The sequence below is a fragment of the Trichechus manatus genome, unplaced genomic scaffold (genome assembly GCF_000243295.1).
Source record: "Trichechus manatus latirostris isolate Lorelei unplaced genomic scaffold, TriManLat1.0 scaffold00029, whole genome shotgun sequence".
NCBI lineage: Eukaryota > Metazoa > Chordata > Mammalia > Sirenia > Trichechidae > Trichechus > Trichechus manatus.
Window position 1 is genome coordinate 12,291,615 of NW_004443965.1, and position 19,442 is coordinate 12,311,056.

At 42.0% G+C, this 19,442-nt stretch overlaps 1 pseudogene; it reads left to right on the forward strand.

Moving 5' to 3' along the window:
• The first annotated feature begins 2,559 nt into the window (after positions 1-2,559).
• On the forward strand, positions 2,560-4,743 carry LOC101342661 (consortin pseudogene; annotated as a pseudogene).
• The last annotated feature ends 14,699 nt before the right edge of the window (positions 4,744-19,442 follow it).

Below are 19,442 nucleotides of genomic sequence, written 5' to 3' on the forward strand. Positions count from 1 at the left end.
GGTGCTAGGAGCCCTGGTGGCACAGTGGTTAAGAGATTGGCTGGTAACCAAAAGTTCGGCAGTTCAAATCCACCAGCTGCTTCTTGGAAACCTTATTGGGCAATTCTATGCTGTCATACAGGGTTGCCAACTCGACAGTAACGGGTTTTGGGGTGGTGCAAATGGTTAATGAGCTTAGCTGCTAACCAAAAGTATGAGTCCACCCAGAAGCACCTTGGAAGAAAGACCTGGCAATTTACTTACCCCAAAATCAGCCATTGTAAACCCTACAGAGCACAGTTCTACTCTGACACACATGGGGTCGCCATGAGTCAAAGTCTACTCAACAGTTTTCTATGTCTACTTCATACTCTGTACCTACTGTATGTTGTTTAGTTATTGTTGAGTCAGTTTCAACTCATACCAACCCCATGTGACAAAGTAGAACTGTCCTATAGGGTTTCCTAGGCTGTAATCTTTACAGGAGCAGAGCGACAGATCTTCTCTCTGGAGGAGCAGTGGTTGAGTTGGAACCGCTGACACTTCAGTTAGCAGCCGAGGACTTAACCATTGCACCACCTAGGCTCCTTACTTGCTGTATACACGTTCCCGCTATACTTACACTGTTTATTTAAGCACCACCCAAGTCTTGTACAAGAAGGAACAGGATTGCTGAGGTCCTGCACTCACTGAGTAGCTGATTCAGAGACAGAGTGTGGTGTCTCAAGCTCTGGGAGCTGTTAACCTCTGTGAGACGCTTGGTGGGAGCACATAGGTCTCATCTACATGGCTTGATGCACCTCATCCAGCCGATGTCATCTGGGGATGAAAAATGCAGCTATTAACCTAGTTAACTTAGATGATGTATAATAAAGCAATGGACTGGTATTTAGTCCCTGATTATGACTCACATGTGGACGTCTGAGCTGTAACTATTTCTTCCATATGCGTGCCCTCCACAACCTGCTGCTCTGTATGACAATGAACAAGCACAGACAGTAACTGAACAACTCATAGAATGGCATGCTGTTCCCACAAAGGAGCATGATTTGCTAGATAAAGGACAAGGTTTCATATAAGCCCAGCAGCAGCTTTTCTCAGTGATCAGAGGATGGTGGGTGTGGAAGTTTAACCATGACTAAGAGCTCATAGTTAAAGTGAAGAGCACTGTGTGCCATCTCCCCTTTTTGCTGTCAGCTAGTCAGATGACGAAGATTCCAGACGAGGGCTGAAGGATGTCCTCTTAGTCACCAGCCTCTATGCCATGTACTTGGTATACTATCATATTGTTCTTGATTTATTATTAACAAGGTTAGAAAGGATTCCATTTGCACAGATGACTACGTATAAACCCTGAATCTTAATACTAGTTCCAAGAAGACCTTCCATTCATTTCTGTTAATTGCATCATCTGAAAGATGGAAAAAAGTCCTGAAATCATTCTGAAGAAGACATTGGCCTGGATTCCTCAAGTGAGGCCTTAAAACTTGCATTCCACCATATAATACTATTATTAGTTGCTGTTGAGTCAGTTCTGACTCATGGCAACCCATGTGTGTCAGAGTAGAACTTGCTCCATAGGGTTTTCAATGGCTGATTTTTCAGAAGTAGATCATCAGGACTTTCTTCCAAAGTGCCTTTCAGTCAGCGACTGAACAAGTTAACCATTTGCACCACCCAGGGACTCCTGCATTCTGCCACTTTCAGCTTACTATTAAAGGAGATAGACAGCACCTTCAATACCCTGCTTTTGGTCTGCAGAAGTTTCTTACAAGTGTAGATCCTCGGTATATTTTCTAGAGCCTGGGGCCCATGACTAGCAGGAATCATCAATTTGCTTTCTTGTTCACCACAAGAGAAATCCAGAAGAAGCCTAGCAACCAAAAACGTAACGTGTTTGGTTGAGCAAGGCAAACTTTCTGTGAACTTGCTTAGAAAAGGAAGCTGTGCAGGCTATTGAAATTGAGGGAGTTTTAACTTTTGAGGAAGTTCCTGGGTAGTCCAAATGGTTAAGTGCTCGACTATTAGCCAAAAGGTTGGCGATTCACAAAAACTATAAAGTTCATAGAAGAAAAAATAGGACCAAAGCTACAGGCCTTAATACACGGCATTAACAGGATACAAACCATAACCATCAACACACAAACTCCAGAAGATAAGCTAGATAACTGGAATCTTCTAAAATCAAACACCTATGCTCTTCAAAACACTTCACCAAAAGAATAAAAAGAGAACCTACAGACTGAGAAAAAATTTTTGGACATTACAAGTCAGACAAAGTTCTAATCTCCATAATCTACAAGAAAATCCAACACCTCTACAACAAAAAGACAAATAATCCTATTAAAAAACGGGCAGGTAGCCAGCCCGCCCGTAAGGGTGTGCAGAGGAAGGCGGGGCGGGAAGGCAAGAGGTGTCTCCTCCACCGGAGCCCCCGGAGACCCGAGCAAGCTCTGTGACAGTTCGTCGGCCGCCATGTCAGCGAGTGGGGCAGGAAACAGACCCGGGGTACAACGGTAGCCCCCCTTTCGCCTCCGATTCCCAGACATGGAAGGACTTTAATGAAACTTGAAGGGTTAAACAAAGGACGCTGTAATGGATGACAGCGGAACTCCTACATATAACCTGCAGATACAGCCACAAGATGAGTGTCATCCTGTTGATAGTGTGGAAAGTACAGTAACACCCTTGCCTTCTGTGTCAGATGAAAATGAAAATCAACTTGATGCGGATAGGCGTGAGTGTCTGACTGGCAGTGACGGTGCAATGGGAAAACCTAAAGTGTTTGAACAAGACAGTCTCAACAATAATGAAAGCTGCACATCACACTTGGAGGTGGCTGCAAGTGAGAACTCGGAAAACACTTCTGGTGAAGGCCCCAAAGATGGACAGGCCTTCTTGGGAAAGGACAGAAAAATATCTGGAATAAAAAGCTCAAGAAGCAAAAAAAGGCACTGCTAAGAAGATACTCCCAGGACTTTCTTTGGGGGATAGTACACCTTTAATGCAAGACAAGACAGTAAGTGCAACCGCAAGCGCGGTTGGTGAGGAAGAGGCTGCGGAAGTAAATGCTAATGAGCAGCCAGAAGCTCCGAAGCTAGTTCTGCAGTCTCTGTTCTCCCTTATACGAGGCGAAGTTGAGCAGTTGGATTCAAGGACACTTCCCCTTTGCCTTCACCAGATAGCAGAGTCCTATTTCCAGGAGGGAGACTATGAGAAAGCAATGAATTCATTCAGCTTGAACGATCGTATCGTGAGCAATTGCTTGCAAATCTTTCTGCCATTCAGGAACAGTGGGAAACAAAGTGGAAAACTGTACAACCACATACAGTTGCGTCTCAAAGGAATTCAGAAAAAGGATTTAATGGTGAAGATTTTGAATGCCTTACTGAATTTTGCACAACACATCAAGACCCTCTTTTATCCAAGCATAAGATAGCAGCTGTAGAAAAGTCCCTGGGAACAAAATGCTTTACACAGTTAATAGTGTCTGAAGACCTAAAAGAGCGAGTCTAAGAGTCAGAGAGTGAAACTTGTCTGGGCATGGAACTCAGTGAAGACAGCCAACATAAAGGAGAGACCCAGCAAAGCAGCCCCTGCTGTGATCAGATGGACCCACAGGAAGATTCCTCCAGCCTCCCCGCAACTACAGGGAAGCACCACACGGAGGAGTCGCTCTGCAGCACCGAAGCCACAGTGGAGTGCCACACCCAGTCCTCAGAGGCAGCCAGGAGCAGGTCTGGGCCAGACTCTTCTGCGAATCCTTATCCAGATGACAGTCGCTTACAGCTGACTGAAACAGAGGCCTGCAAAGATGTAGCCAGAATAGAGGGTGTTGCTGAAGAACCTAAGTTGTTCCTTTCCAGCGAGTCAGTGATAGAGCCGTTGATTTTACCAGGCTGTGACCATATACCTCCTACATTGACTTCTGAGGACAAATACCCACAGACTGAAAGAAAGGGACTCTTATTGCCTCTTCAGGATGCTTCTGAGGCGTTGCCCACAGACCAGCTTGAGAACAATAAATTAAATGAGCTGCAGCAACCTGATCTCACCTACTGAGATGGAAAATCACCATGGGGTCAGACTGACTCAGATGGCTCTGAGAGTGAACTTTGTGAAAATAATAAACTATCTGACTTCAGTACAGTGCTTCCAGAGGTGTATATGGCCCCAGAGGAAAAGGGAGATACAGACGAGGAAGTCAACAAAGAAACAGAAGAGTATATGAACAGCCTTTTAGAAGGATGCTTAAAAGATACTGAAGATTCCCTTTCATATGAAGACAACCAAGAGGAAGACTCTGATCCCCTTTCTCCTGAAGAAACATCCTATAGTTTACAGGAGAACCTACCTTCTGATGATAGCTGTCTGTCCCTTGATGATCTTGCAAAAAGGATAGAGATTGCAGAGGTTGTTCCTGTTGAAGGATTGGTCTCTGTATTAAAGAAGAGGGATGATACAGTAGGAAATCATCCTTCCCAAATGCAGGAGAAATCATCTAAGCGAAGAGGGAGATTCCAAGAAATAGATGATAACTTGGATCACGATGAAGTGGGAGGCAGCTCCTGTATTTTACTGATTTTGCTGTGCATAGCAACTGTTATCTTTGGTGTTGGAGGAACTGCCTTGTACTGCTGTTTTGGTGACATGGAGTCACCTGTTTGCACAGACTTTGCAGACAACATGAACTTCTATTACACTAAGTTACTGCAGGGAATGGCACAACTTAAACACTGGATCTACCTCTCCTAGCAGCATTCTCGAGGGACAGGCTTGCTGGCAGTGAGAATCGAAGATGCGAAACTTTTTAAACAGGTTTTATTTCAGGGGTTCTGTAACATGCCCTTTTCCCTCCCCCCTCCCCCCATGAACATCAGAAAGCGCAACTTCCAATGGCAACCTAGAGAAACTCTGTTAGAGTAATCCACACAAGGAGGCAAACGTTGACCTGAGCATCATGGGTGGAAAGAATGACCTTTGAAAAGCATATCCATCTCCTCCTCATGGCTTCCCAGTGAATGAGGTGCACTGAGCAGAATTAAACAAGGCAATCTTGTAGCCATACCATTTCTAGCTATCTTGTCAAGTTAATGGTTAAAGAACACTTTTGGTTTACATTTGTTGGTCCAAAGATACTGCTTCCAGCCATCACGCAATAAGTTTGTGTATAGTCAAAAGGGTTATCCTATGGATTCATTGTCTTTTTAGTTAACCTTGGGAGCTGTGTAATTTAGGCTTTGTGCATTATTTCCCGATTCTCTTCATTTGTGAAACGGTCATGTGTGTATACGTGTGCATGTGTGTGTATAGTTTCAGGCAGTTATCATAAGCAAATACCCAACATAGAATAACAAAGATTATTCTTTTACCTTAGCTATAGATGTGCAGGCACAAATCTTTGAAGAATGCTTAACTGTGGAATAGATGAGTTTTAGAAATCTTTGGCCCTGAGATGAGAAATTGTGATGTATCTGTGACAATTAACATGATTGACTAGCCAGAAATTAATCACAGGCCTAGAGGCAGCATTAAAGAGCTGTCCCCTAAGTCTCAGGCAACCAGTTTCATCATGGATTTAATGATTCCTGGAATATGATGAATGCTGGACTTAATTCAGCAAGTACTGACTGAGCACCTATTATGTTCTAAAAGTCTAAGAATCAGGATACAAAGATAACTAAGTTCCTGCTTTAGATATTTTCATTCCAGTCTTATGTAAAATGAACTAATACTTTGGCAAGTGAAATTAAATCACCATTCATAATTCCGTATTAACAGATCATGCATTCTGATGTCTGAATGTGCATTCATATCGTGGGCTTGATTTAGACCTATGATGGGGTCATTAAGCGAAAATTCAATCATATCTTAAATAGGCAAATGTCGGATTTTTGTTTAAATCTGTCAGTTAGCACATCCTTTTCTAAGATGCAGTGGTCCCTTAGGAAGCCCTGCTTTGGGCTTTTATATCATAGGCAGCATTTTAAAAACATTAAAACATGAATTATAGTTTTTCAGCAAGTGATCATTATTTCATGTTTTTCTCTTAGGGTCATTTGAGAGAAAAAGGGAGAAATTACTTTCTAGTTGTTACTGGCTGGCACAGTCCCTCCCTTTGTATTTCTGCTTATTTATTTAGATTCCATGAATTTCAGAGGGCCTTTTTATATAAGTTGAAAGTGTGTTGCTGAGCATGCATTCGGTTGTCACAATGCTAGATATTTAATTCCTGTGTACTTTGTGTTTTGATTTTCTATAATTTGAGTTCGGCGTGTTTTTAGGCTTGTTTATTTTTAAATTGATGTTTTATTCTCACTTATAATACTGTTGGACTTGTCTGCATCATGTCACCATAAACTGTAATATTTTAAATGATTATAGATCAAAGATATGTATTTAGAAGTGTATAGGATATTGAAATTCAGATTCCTTATTCTTAAGACTGATTTTATTAGAAGATTATTTTAATGTTCTATTGTAAATTTTAAGAATTTGTATTCAAATTGTATGTAAAATACCTAAAATGTTGATGGTACCAGTTATGTGGTTCTACACCAGACGTTCACAAGGCCCACTGTGAAGGGCATCCCCATCATAAGATAAACCTCTTCCGTTTCACCCTCATCATTTCTAGTTGCAAGAATTTGGTGATGCTGATTTCTGCTGGTTTTATGTCAAGATAAATTAAAAATTCCCTCCTGCCCACTTCTTTTAGGTCACTATTAGAGTCATATATAATATAATCTGTGGTGTTATATTTGCCTGTCGGCCACCAGGGCCACTTCTGAAACTGAAGAATTTCCTGGGAAATTCTGAGATAAGGGGAAGAAGATAATACCTTGGGACAACGGGGATCCAATTGAATCTCAGAGAAACCATATGGACTCACTGCTTCCCAGGGGAGGGTGAGGTGACCTCAGGAGCATATTAATATCTTTACTTAAAATAGGATCAAGTCTCTGCTAGAAAAATTAGGGCAGCTTTTAAAAATGTAATAATCATTTACTGCATGAATTGGAGCAATGCCACCTGGTGATGAAAGGATTGTTATCTCAGACATAAAAAAGTCATCTGATTTTACTAAAATGTAATTTTTCCTCTCATTTGAAAGTACTGACAACAATTTGTAACAATCTTATCTTCCTTAGGAACTGTATTTGAGGATATCAAATCTAGCTTGTAATTTAAAATCTACACCAAAAAAAAAAAAAAAAATAGCAAAGGAAATGAACACATCGAGTCAATAAGAAGACATACAAGCAGCCAACAGACAGATGAGGAAATGCTAGCGTTCACTAGCCATTAGAGAAATGCAAATTAAAACCACAATGAGATACCATCTCACCCCACCATTACTGGCACGAATCAAAAATGCTGGAAATAACAAATGTTGGAGATGCTGCAGGGAGATTGGAACTCTTATGCACTGTTGGTGGTAATGCATAATGATACAACTATTTTGGATAATGATATGGTGCTTTCTTAGAAAGCTAAAAACAGAAATACCGTACGATCCAGCAATCGCACTGCTAGGAATACATGCTAGAGAAATAAGAGCTGTCACACAAATAGACATATGCACACCCATGTTCATGGCAGCATTGTTCACAATAGCAAAAAGATGAAACAACCTAGATGCCCATCAACAGGTGAATGGATAAGTAAACTATGGTACATACACACAATAAAGAACAAGAATGAATCTGTGAAGCATCTCATAACATGGATGAAACTGGAGGACATTATGTTGAGTGAAATAAGTCAATCACAAAAGGACAAATATTGTATAAGACTACTATTGTAAAAACTCATGAAAAAGTTTACACATAAAAAGTAACAATCTTTGTTGGTTACGAGGGGTGGGAGGGGTGGGGGGGATATTAAACAGACAATAGATAAGTGGTAACTTTGGTAAAGGGTAAGACAGTACACAATACTGGCGAAGCTAGCACAACTTGTACAAGGAAGGGTCATGGAAGTTCCATAGACACATCCAAACTCCCTGAGGGACAAGTTACTGGGCTGAGGGCTGTGGGGACCGTGATCTCAAGGAACATCTAGCTCAATTGGCATAACACAGTTTATAAAGACAATGTTCTACATTCTACCTTGGTGAGTAGCATCTGGGGTCTTAAAAGCCTGTGAGCAGCTATCTAAGATACTCCACTGGTCTCACCCCTTCGGGAGCAAGGGATAATGAAGAGAACAGGATACAAGGAAAAGATTAGTCCAAACGACTAATGACCACAGCTACCAAGGCCTCCACCAGTCTGAGTCCAGTACAGCTAGATGGTGTTCAGCTACCACCACTGACTGCTCTGACTGGGATCACAACAGAGGGTTCTGGACAGAGCTGGAGAAGGATGTAGAGCATAATTTTAACTCACAAAAAAAGACCAGATTTACTGGCCTGACAGAGACTGGAGAAACCCCAAGAGTATGGCCCCTGGACACCCTTTTAGCTCAGTAGGGAAGTCACTCCCAAGGTTCACCGTTCAGCCTGGGATTGGACAGCCCCATAAAACCAAATGGGACTAATGAGACATAGCAATCCAGAGACAATGACTAGAAGGCAGGAGGGGACAGGAAAGCTGGTGATAGGGAACCCAAGGTTGAGTAAGCACAGTGTTGACATGTAGTGGGGTTCTTAACAGTTGTCATAGGGCAATATGTGTACTAACTGTTTAATGAGAAACGATTTTGTTCTGTAAACCTTCATCTAAAGTGAGAATAGCAGCATAACTGGAAGAACGTAATTGACGTCACTGAATTGTACATGTAGAAATTTTTGAAATGGTGCATCTTTGGCTACGTGTATTTTCACCAAAAAAAAAAAAGGTCCTCCAAGGCCAAGAAGGGAGTGTGTTGACATGTCGCGGGGTTGTTAACCAATGTCATAAAACAATATGTGTACTGACTGTTTAATTAGAAAATACTTGTTCTGTAAACCTTTGCCTAAAGTACAATTAAAAAAAAAATCTACTGGGAAAAAAAAAGGTTGGCAGTTCAAACCCAGCCAGAGGTGCCTCAGAAGACAGGCCTGGTGATCTGCTTCCAAAAGATCACAGCCTTTAAAAACCCTAAGGAGAGAGAGATACAAATCAAAATCACTCCCACTAGGATGGCTAAAATAAAATAACAGAAAATAACAAATGTTGACAAGGTTGTGGGGAAATTGGAACCCTTATCCATTGCTGGTGGGAATGCAAAATGGTACAACTGTTGTGGAAAACAGTGTGGCAATTCCTCAAAAAACTAAAAATACAACTACCGTATGATCCAGCAATTCCACTCCTACATATATACCCAAAAAGACTTGAAAGCAGACACTCAGACAGAGACTTGTACATCAGTGTTTATTGCAGCACTATTCAAAATAGCACTATTCACCACAGCCTTCAGTATGGATTACACTTCAACATAAAGAAAACAGAAATCCTCACAACTGGACCAATAAGTAACATCATGATAAACGAAGAAAAGATTGAATTTGTCAAGGATTTCATTTTACTTGGAAACACAATCAACACCCATGGAAGCAGCAGTCAGGAAATCAAAAGATGCATTGCATTGGACAAATCTGCTGCAAAAGATCTCTTTAAAGTGTTGAAAAGCAAAGATGTCATCTTGAAGACTAAGGTGCTCCTGACCCAAACCATGGTATTTTCAATCGCATCATATACATGTGAAAACTGGACAATGAATAAGGAAGACCGAAGAAGAATTGACACCTTTGAATTGTGGTGTTGGCCAAGAATATTGAATATACCATGGACTGCCAAAAGAACAAACAAATCTGTCTTGGAAGAAATTCAACCAGAATGCTCCTTAGAAGGAAGGATGGCGAGACTACGTCTTACATAGTTTGGACATGTTGTCAGGAGGGATCAGTCCCTGGAGAAGGACATTGTGCTTGCGAAAAAGAGGAAGACCCTCAAAGAGATGGATTGACATAGCGGCTGCAACAATGGGCTCAAGCATAACAACAATTGTGAGGATGGTGCAGGACTGGGCAGTGTTTCATTCTGTAGTGCATAGGGTCTATGATTGGAACCAGCTTGACAGCACCTAATGACAACAACAACATTCACAAAAGCCAAAAGGTGGAAACAACCTAAATGGCCATCAATAGATGAATGAACAAACAAAATGTGGTACATACATACCATGGAATACTACTCAGCCAGTAGAAGAAACAAAGTTTTGATACGTGCTACAATATGGATGGACCTGGAAGACATTTATGCTGAGTGAAATAAGTCAGTCACAACAGGACAGATATTGTATCACCTCACTTATATAAAAAAGCAAGTGTATAAAGGCCAAAGTTTATTAGTGGTTACCAGGGACAGGAGGGAGGGGAAAAGAGGGGGAGGGAGTTAACGGTGATGGAAAAATTGAATTGAGTAAGTATTGGGTTCCACAACCAATTATTGTAATAGATGTCAATAAGTTGCACACCTGTAAAAAGTTGAACTGGCAATAATTGTATGATAGATATATTTACAACTATGACAAAAAAAAAAAAAAAGAGTAGCTACCAAGGCTGCTTACGTACAATCAATCACCTCATGGGATTTGACTTCTTGGTTTGGAGGTTTAGGGTCATGGTTTCCTGGGACATCGCAGTTAATTGGCCTAATGATGCGTTTAGTGCTTCTGTTCTACCTCTTAGTTTGTTGCATAGCGCCGGTGTTAAAAGCTTGCAAGCGGCCATCCAAGCTACAACAATTGATCTCTATTTGCCTGGAGCAACAGAGGAAAAAGGAGACTCAGGAATAGGAGAAGGATATGGAATGTGTGACTAATTGCCTCCATGAACAACTGCTTCCTTTGTCACGAGACCAGAAGAACTGGATGGTGCCTGGCTACCATTACTGAACATTTTGAACAAATATTCTATAGAAGAATCCTGATCAAAGAGGGAAAATGCAGAAGAGAATTTCAAATTCTCATGGACTCCAGACTTTCTGGAGCCAAGAAGATTAGATGAACCTCTGAAACTATTATCCTGAGATAATCTTCAAACCTTGTCGCAGCGGCGAAGGTTGTCGGGGCAGTGGAGACAATAACCAATGCCACAACTCTTACAAAGAAGTGGGGCCAGGAGGGTCACTCTGAGGAGTCGAACCTCGGCTTCAGTCCCAGGAGTTTATTTTATAGTCAATACAGCAAACAGTGAAGCAAATAACAGAACAATGGGCTCTGGGTGAATAACAATAAGTTTCGGGCAAGGGAGGAGGAATTCAGGTAAACAAGCCAATCAGTAAAGGGACAGTAGGTTTGGGAAAATACAGCGTGACAAGTCTCAACATGTTGGGGACAAGTCTCAACATGCTGTGCAGCACAGAGGCCTTTATACATCCATATTTTAATGGCACATATCCCCACAAAACCTTAAACCAAAAATATCCCCTGAAGTCTTCTTAAAACAGAACAGTAGTTTAGCTAGCTTAACTAGTAAAAAATGTCTGCCTTGAGCAGTATCTCTTTTAAGAACTACCTATAAGGGATCCAAGTGACAACAGCAACTTGAAAGATTAGATAGGAACCTTAGGGGGCAGTGAGTTTGTGTTAATGGGGGAGGAACAACTCAGAAAAGGAGGGTGAGAATGGTTGAACAACTTGAAGAATGTAATCAATGTCACTGAATTGTACATGTAGAAATGGTTGAATTGGTTAAGTTTTGCTGTGTATATTCTCAACAATAACAAAATAAAATTTAAAAAAATAAAAACCCCTATGGAGCAGTTCCACTCTGCACATAGGGAGTCACCGTGAATTGGACTCAACTCAACAGCAACTAACAACAACAACGTAACTCTTTTAACAGAATTCCTTCACTCTAGAAATAAGGGTGTGGCAGCATGAAGCTACAGGTTTGTTCCAAATGTGTCAGGATAAGTCACCTTTCAGTTGAACTAGCTTGCTCTCTCTTTACAACTAACCTAATGGCTTGGAATGGAACCATTGGCCTTGGACTATTGGCTACTGTCAGGGTGATCCTGGCTGTTGTTCTTTTTGCTCTGGTAGATATGGTCAGGATGCCTTGGGTGTGGACCCATGTTAGAACATGAGACCATGTCCACTGTCCTGATGCTGACCATCTAGCTGATCAATTGCCAGATCTGAGGCATGCTGAGGACTTATGGATGGGCTGCTGCAGGTGACTGCCATCAGCTGCCCTGTTTTGATGCTGACCTGGAAATTATCCATAGGAGTAATAATACAAATAGATTTGTAGAATAACTCAAGGAAAAGAATGGATCAGAAGATGGAATTTTGTAGAATCCAGCCTTCCTTTAACAAAGAAATAAATTTAAAATATTTGTAATGGAACTGATTTTGCTTGCTTTGAAGTGACTTTGTTTTTGTAATAATGACTAGCTTTTTAAATTATAGTAAATAGTGCTACAGCAATTTTTTAAGAAACAAGTAAAAAGGTAAAACAGGGGTTGGCAAACTACAGCCTGCAGACGAAATCCAGCCCACTGCCTGTTTTTCTCCAGCCCCTGAACTAAGAATGATTTTTACGATTTTAAATGTTAGGAAAAAAGTCAAAAAAAGAATGACACATCATGACATGTGATTTTTTAGTGTCCATAAATAGTTTTATTGGAACACAGCTTACGTATTATTTATGACTGTTTTCATGTTACAACGACAGAGTCGAGTAGTTGTGATAGAGACTATATGACCCACAAAGTCTAAAATATACCATCTGGGCCTTTACAAAAAGTTTGCTGATCCTTATTGTAGAGCACCAATTCCTAACTATTCTAACTTTAGTTTAAAAAGTATAACAAAAAAAGTATGTCTTTATATAAAATAGGAACTCTGGAGGCACAGTGGTTAAGCGTTGGGCTGCTAACCAAAAGGCTGGCAGTTCGAATCCACCAGCCACTCCTTGGAAACCCTACAGGGCAGTTCTACTCTCTCCTATAGGGTCGCTATGAGTTGGAATAGACTCAACGCCAACAGGTTTTTTTCAATATAAAGTAGATAAATCAAAATGTTCCAATTAGTTTCCCTTTTAATGTGCTTAAAATAAGCAAGTGGATCTATTTCATGTTTTTGTTCAAAACTCTCTGGGATGTCTGGGTACGGGTTATACCAAAACCCATCGCTGCCAAGTCAATTGCGACTCCTAGCAGCCCTATAACACAGAGTAGAACTGCCCCATAGGGTTTCCAAGGCTGTGTAATTTTTCCAGAAGCAGATTGCCACATCTTTCTCCCACAGAGCGGCTGGTGGGTTCAAAATGCCGATCTTTCGGTTAGCAGCTGAACGCTTAACCACTGCACCACCAGGGCTCTGGTAGGGGTTATAAGAAATGTTATTTCGAATCTTGCATTAGACAATTTCCCAGTTGCCTTTTTTCCCAAAGATGTTCTAGCCTGCTCTGATTACATTCTTCGGGAGAAAATGGAGGTACGAAAATAATTCTGAATCAAAATAAACTTTAAAATTGCCATTTTAACATATACTGAAAAATTGTCCTCCAGAATACACTATGAATTTACAATCATACTGGTTGAATATTTTCTTGTGTATATCCATTTCCCCACATTCTTGCCAACATGTTAATTTTTACCAATCTGATTGGTGAAAATGATGTCTTTTTAAGTTTGTAGTTTCCTGATGACCGTGGGCATCTTTGCATGTTTATTGCTCATTTTACATCCCCTATTCTGTGAGTTACCTATTAATATCCTTTGCTTGTTGAAAAATTATATCTTACTCTTTTAATTTGCATTTCCTGATTATTAGTGAGGTTAAGCATCTTTTCATATTCATTAGTCATTTTTAAATTTCATGTTCTGTGAATTTTCTGTTTACATCCATTGCCAATTTCTCTACTGGGTTGTTTGTCTTATTCTTATTAACACTGAATTTTTTTAGATTTACTATTGTTTTGGGGTCTCAAGGTGCAGTCAGTTTTCAGAGAGCAAACACTCTGATACCACAATCTAAATTAAACTCGTGTCTGAGCCAGTCCGGGGGGTAGCATATCACCCCTTGTCTGTATTGTACACCTAGACTAAAGCACAGCACACTGCCAGATGACAAATTAGCTGTCTTGTCCAGCAAAAGCCACATGCCTCTTCTTTCCTCTTCCAAATAAGCTGCCCAAAGAAAGAAGGAAATTGATCATTAAAAATAGCAGCTGCTTTTATCTACAGGACTCAGTCAAAATCAGTTTAGGACTCAGATATGGTACATCCTCTGTGTGTGGAGTAATGTTGGTGATTCCTTGAGAAGATAGTAAAGAAATTGCCAGATCTTCCTGGGTTGAGGGGCTGCTGAGCAAGACCAGACTGGCCCACCAGGAAAGAAGATGCAAAGGCAGGGAAATGACCAAGTGGAAGTCATTTCAGAGGGCCACGGCCAATCCAGGAATAGGGATAGGTTTACAAGTCCAGAAGTCACAAATAGGGCCAAAAACAGGAAACAAGCTAAGGTTTAGGGATAGATGGACAAGGAACAAAAAAGAGAGGTAAGGAGTAAAGCCAGGTAAGCCCTGGGAACTTGATGTTCCACAGACGAAGGGCTCCAGCCTGCGGTTAACAGCCACGGGGCACATTTTCCATGAGTCTTCAGGCTGAATGGTTTCAAGCAGTGGCTCCCCACTCTCACTGTGCAACCTGTGGATACCTGGGCCCCTCCTCAGATTCATTTTGCCTAGGTTGGGCCCTAGGCATCAGTATTTTTTAAATACCTCCCCAGTTAACATAAAGCCAGTGTTGAAAACCACAGGCTTAAAGGTATGTATTAGCTTCTAGGGCTGCTGTAACAAAACACCACAAACTGGGTGGCTTATTAGAACAGAAATTATTGTCTCACAGTTCTGGAGGCTAATAGTCTGAATTCAGAGTGTTGGTAGGGCTGTCTTCTCACTGAAGACTAGGAAATGATCCATTCTCATCTCTCCTAGCTTCTGATAGTCCCAGGCATTCCATGACTTGTAGATGCATCTCCACATGACCATCTTCCTCCTGTCTGTCTCTCTGTGTCTCTCCCTTCTTTTGTAAGGACACTATTCAGATCAGACTAGGACCCATTCTTCTCTGGTATGACCTATGTTAACTAATAACATCTTCAAAGACCCTATTTCCAAACAAGGTCACAGATACCAGGGATTATAACTTCATCATAAATGTTGTGGGTGACACAATCCAATCCATAACAAGGTGCAAGGTACAAATTAGCTGGAGTAGAGGCAAGAGGTGTGACCACAGCCTTGTGGGTGTTATTAATTGTTGTGCTCAGGGTGACTAAAAGCCCAGCCCTGGGTGGAAAGATGCTCTGAGATGCCCAAAGCCAGACCCAAGAGGGAAATAAAACCCAAAGTACTGCTGTGCCAAGAGTGAAGAGACTCATGCCTAGAAGAATTGTGGGGCCATTGATTAATCTAGGAAACATGGCAGAAGTGGCTGAGTTGAGGAAGATTATTTGTGAGACCCCACCACATGTTTGTCAGTTTGTCATACTGTGGAGGTTTTCATGTTGCTGTGATACTGGAAGCTTTGCCAATGGTTATTTCAAATACCAGCAGGGTCACCCTTGGTGAACAGGTTTCTGCTGAGCTTCCAGACTAAGACAGACTAAGAAGAAGGACCTGGCAGTCTACTCCTGAAAAAATTGTCTAGTGAAAACCTAATGAATAGCAGCAGAACATTACAATGGACTCAAACGTAGTAATGATTGTGAAGATGGCACAGGACTGGGCAGTGTTTCATTCTGTTGTATACGGGGTCGCTATGAGTCGGAATCAACTCGACAGCACCTAACAACAACAATACGTGTGTCTGTCAACTACTGTCCGTTTGCTTCACATTTAGAGATATCGATGAATTGCTCAGGAGAAAAGGTGAGTTGAGGATGTGTGTTAGGAAATTACCCCTCACCCACCGCCAAAAAAAGCCACAGGAATGAACCAGATTATGCACAAGGAAAGACCAGAGAGTAAGTGAGAAATGCATCTGGAATAGAACCTTGAAACGTCCTACATTTAAGGCAGAGCAGAGCAAGGAGATCCAGAGAAGGTGCAAACAAGCCACCAGAGAAACAGAAAGAGAACGAGGAATGTGCCAAGAGAGAACAGATTTGAAGAAGGCAGAGTGATCTGCAGAGTAAATGGAGAGAAGGGCAGGGCACGGTATGGTGATGAGAGAGAAGCCCTTGAAATCTTCCACAGAGAGGAAGTGATTGGTAGCCTCAGAGACACAATTTCAGGGGAAGGAGAGAGGCAGGAGACAGATTGCAGGGGAGACTTTCTTTCTTCCTCCTCTTGCAGGGCTCACTGGTGCCCTAAAGCTTGTGGGCTGGATAGTATATTAGGAGCTCCTTCTTCACCAGCTAGTCTGTCAGAAATTGTCTGCTTCCTGTGTCTGGAGTCCACTGAAGAAGCAAACAGTGCCTTACCTTATCCAAAAATGTGTGGTCAAACTACATGACAGGCCTTTTGCTCATGTCCCCACTTCTTAGATATAACCCAGAGTGTGGAACCCAGTCCGCTGTCCCATCCTCATGGAATGGGAACCTGGACTCCCTCAGCTAGTTCTGGCCAGCTCCCTTCCTTGAGGCTGAATCTTGCTTCCCTGTGTTAACCTTGGTAAACCTCTGATTTATACCTTAGAGACTTACCTTTAACCAACAGCCACAGCTATCTCCTGGAAGATCTGGTTTCGTGCTACCTTGGGATGGCTGACAGCAAAATTAAACGTCAGTTGCCGTCTTGCATTGGAGGTTTGGTGTTGTCAACCCATTGGTTCTTGTTGGTCCCTTCCCCATGCCAGCTTAGTCTGTTCCCTGCTGCCCTTCCCTCCACTTTGGGAGTCCCAAGCACGCCAGGGGGTGGGGCCACATCACAGATAAGACTTGCACTCACACTGCTCCTAGAAGCTACACCAACTGGTTTTTTGGAGTGCCTCAACATCTCTGCCACTATGAGAGTCCTTTCATCACTTTTTATTTTAATGTAAACGGAGATATCAACTCATTTATCTCAATCACAAATCAACAGAGAAAATTCAAGCACTTAACAGAGTGAATATGAGAGCTGTCTCCAGGCCACAATTATCTTCCTGTTGTAATGCAGAGAAAACAAACCTCCTCTCATCTGCTTCCACCATATTCACCCCCCTGAGCCCATTACCCCTCACTCCTCAGACCCTGATGATCCCACCAATGAATAAACAATAAAGCTTTAAGCAAGTTTCCTGGACCAAGCCAAGCCCACGCTGCCTGTGGCGGGTTGGTGATGAATGATCTGGGATCTTGGAAAACCCCATGTGTCATATATCACCCAGGGAATAATTTCTTGGTGTCAACTTTTCAAAAAATGATTTCTAAGAGGGTTTTAAAAAAAGCCCACAAGACATCTCCACATTCCTTCAATTTTGTAGAATCCTTTGATATGCTCAGATGAAAGAAATAGTCCTGTGTAATTAATGTAGGCCTGTAGACAATTCCGTAAGACAATTCCATAAGGTCCAATGGGTACTGAACCAAGCCTGGCAGATGTGGGGGAAGCAGCACATGGCATCCCAGCCCCATTTGGATCTGGCTCCCAGGAAAGTTAGATGAGTCCTGGGTGTCTTGGCAGAGGAGTGAATGCTCCTCTTTCCAAAGTCTGCTGCTTTTCCAAACTCTGCACCATTTCCCTATGAATCAGGTCAGATATAAAAACCAACTCAAGGCATCTGTTGATGATCTGGATAGACATAAAGGATAGGATCACCTTTGGTCCTAGCAAACCTACTGAACTGCCTCAGTTTCCACTGGGACTGAGGATGGATAGAGTTTGGAGCAAATGCAGTGTATATATATTGATACCATTCTACAAAGATGTGCTCACTTGCTCCCACCCCAGTCCCTCCTTCCTGCCCTTATGCACTCCTTTCCAGGAGAATAGCCAGTAATGGTCATCTCATTGATCAAAATAAGAATATCACTAAGGAATTATGTTGGACCTCCTACCTCAAAATCTGTATGTTGCTAAGGACCTTCAATGGTCATATTTATCCACCTCTTCACGTCCTAGGTATTGAACTTTTCCTGCCATATCTATTTTTGTTGGCCTATCCCATAACCCCTGGGTGGGTAAGAGATACAATATTATGCAGAAATATAGATAATATAGCTCATTAAACCGTACTAAACTATGCACACAAACATTTACACTTACCATCTCAGTGAGTCTAGCATTAGGACGAAAGACATAACTTCCTTTCTGAGTTTCTTGGGCCAGAGACTCATTATTGGAAAAAACAATTTAAGTGATGGCAGAGAACATGCCGCCTGCCCACAGGTAACAGCTGCAGAGTGTCAGAATGGTCCAGGAGGAGGCAATGGGAACACAGTCCCAATCCTGATTTTGCCCAGGGTCACTCTGGGTAGTTGTTCTCTCTCTGCCTCACCTTCCTCCTCTGCAGGGTGAGAACACTGGCTGCCTCCCAGGGAGGGCCAGGCTAAGGAGTCCCTAAGGAGGGACTTGGCAGCATTTCATAGACGGCCTGTGTGGAACAGCATGTCCTCGGTAGCACACATCCTCGCTCTCCCCTCGGAGAGACATCCGCAGTTCACTGCAGGCAGCTCAGAGAGTACAGACACCCACAAACCTGTCAGCTCTGTGAGGCCCCTGGTGGGATGGGGTCCACTCAGTTGCATTGCCACTGCTCATAACAAAATGATGCCTGTGCTTCTCTTTCTACTAAGAATAAATCATTTACTTAGGAAATTTAATGAAAACCAGACATCATCACCTCATTGGCATCTCACCAAACACAGTCGTGTTTATTCCATTAACATTGCTGAGGTTTTATGTGAAGTTTTGTTTTTAATTATGGAGGCTATGGAGAGAATCATGGCCAATGGAAATGCGTGCAGTTAGTGATCTGTGAGGATGTTTGCCTGCCCAAGTGGTCCGCAGGTGGGAAAGTTCAACTCTCGGCCAGTCTTTTAACTTGCCCCTCTCTCCGTTTGTCATCTGGTTTGAGTCATTTAAAGTAAGTTGGACATCTCTTGGGTAAAATTAGACCTGCCTTGTGTCACAGTGAAGTATTCCTAGAGGAAACCTGGGAACCTGCATCAAGTATTCAGTAAGGGACTGCATTCTGATTACAAGGACCTCACTTCTGCAGCTCATGATCTCTTTCCTACCTTCCCCCCAGAAGCCCTGTGCCTTCTCCTTCAGAAGCAGCATGTGCAGCCACTCAGTGCTGAGAACCATAAATGTATGATGAGTCCTTACTTCACCATGATGGTTAGAAGGAAGGGTGTGGTTGTTTTCACTCTATTTATGGTCATATGACCAAGGACCCAGGAATGACAAATCCTGCCCTGCAATTACATCTACTCTCTACAGAAAGCTTCTAAGAGGGTATATGCAAGGAACAATAACAAAATGAGAATAAAAGACCATTTTATTAATAGCTCTTGAATGTCTGACATTCTAA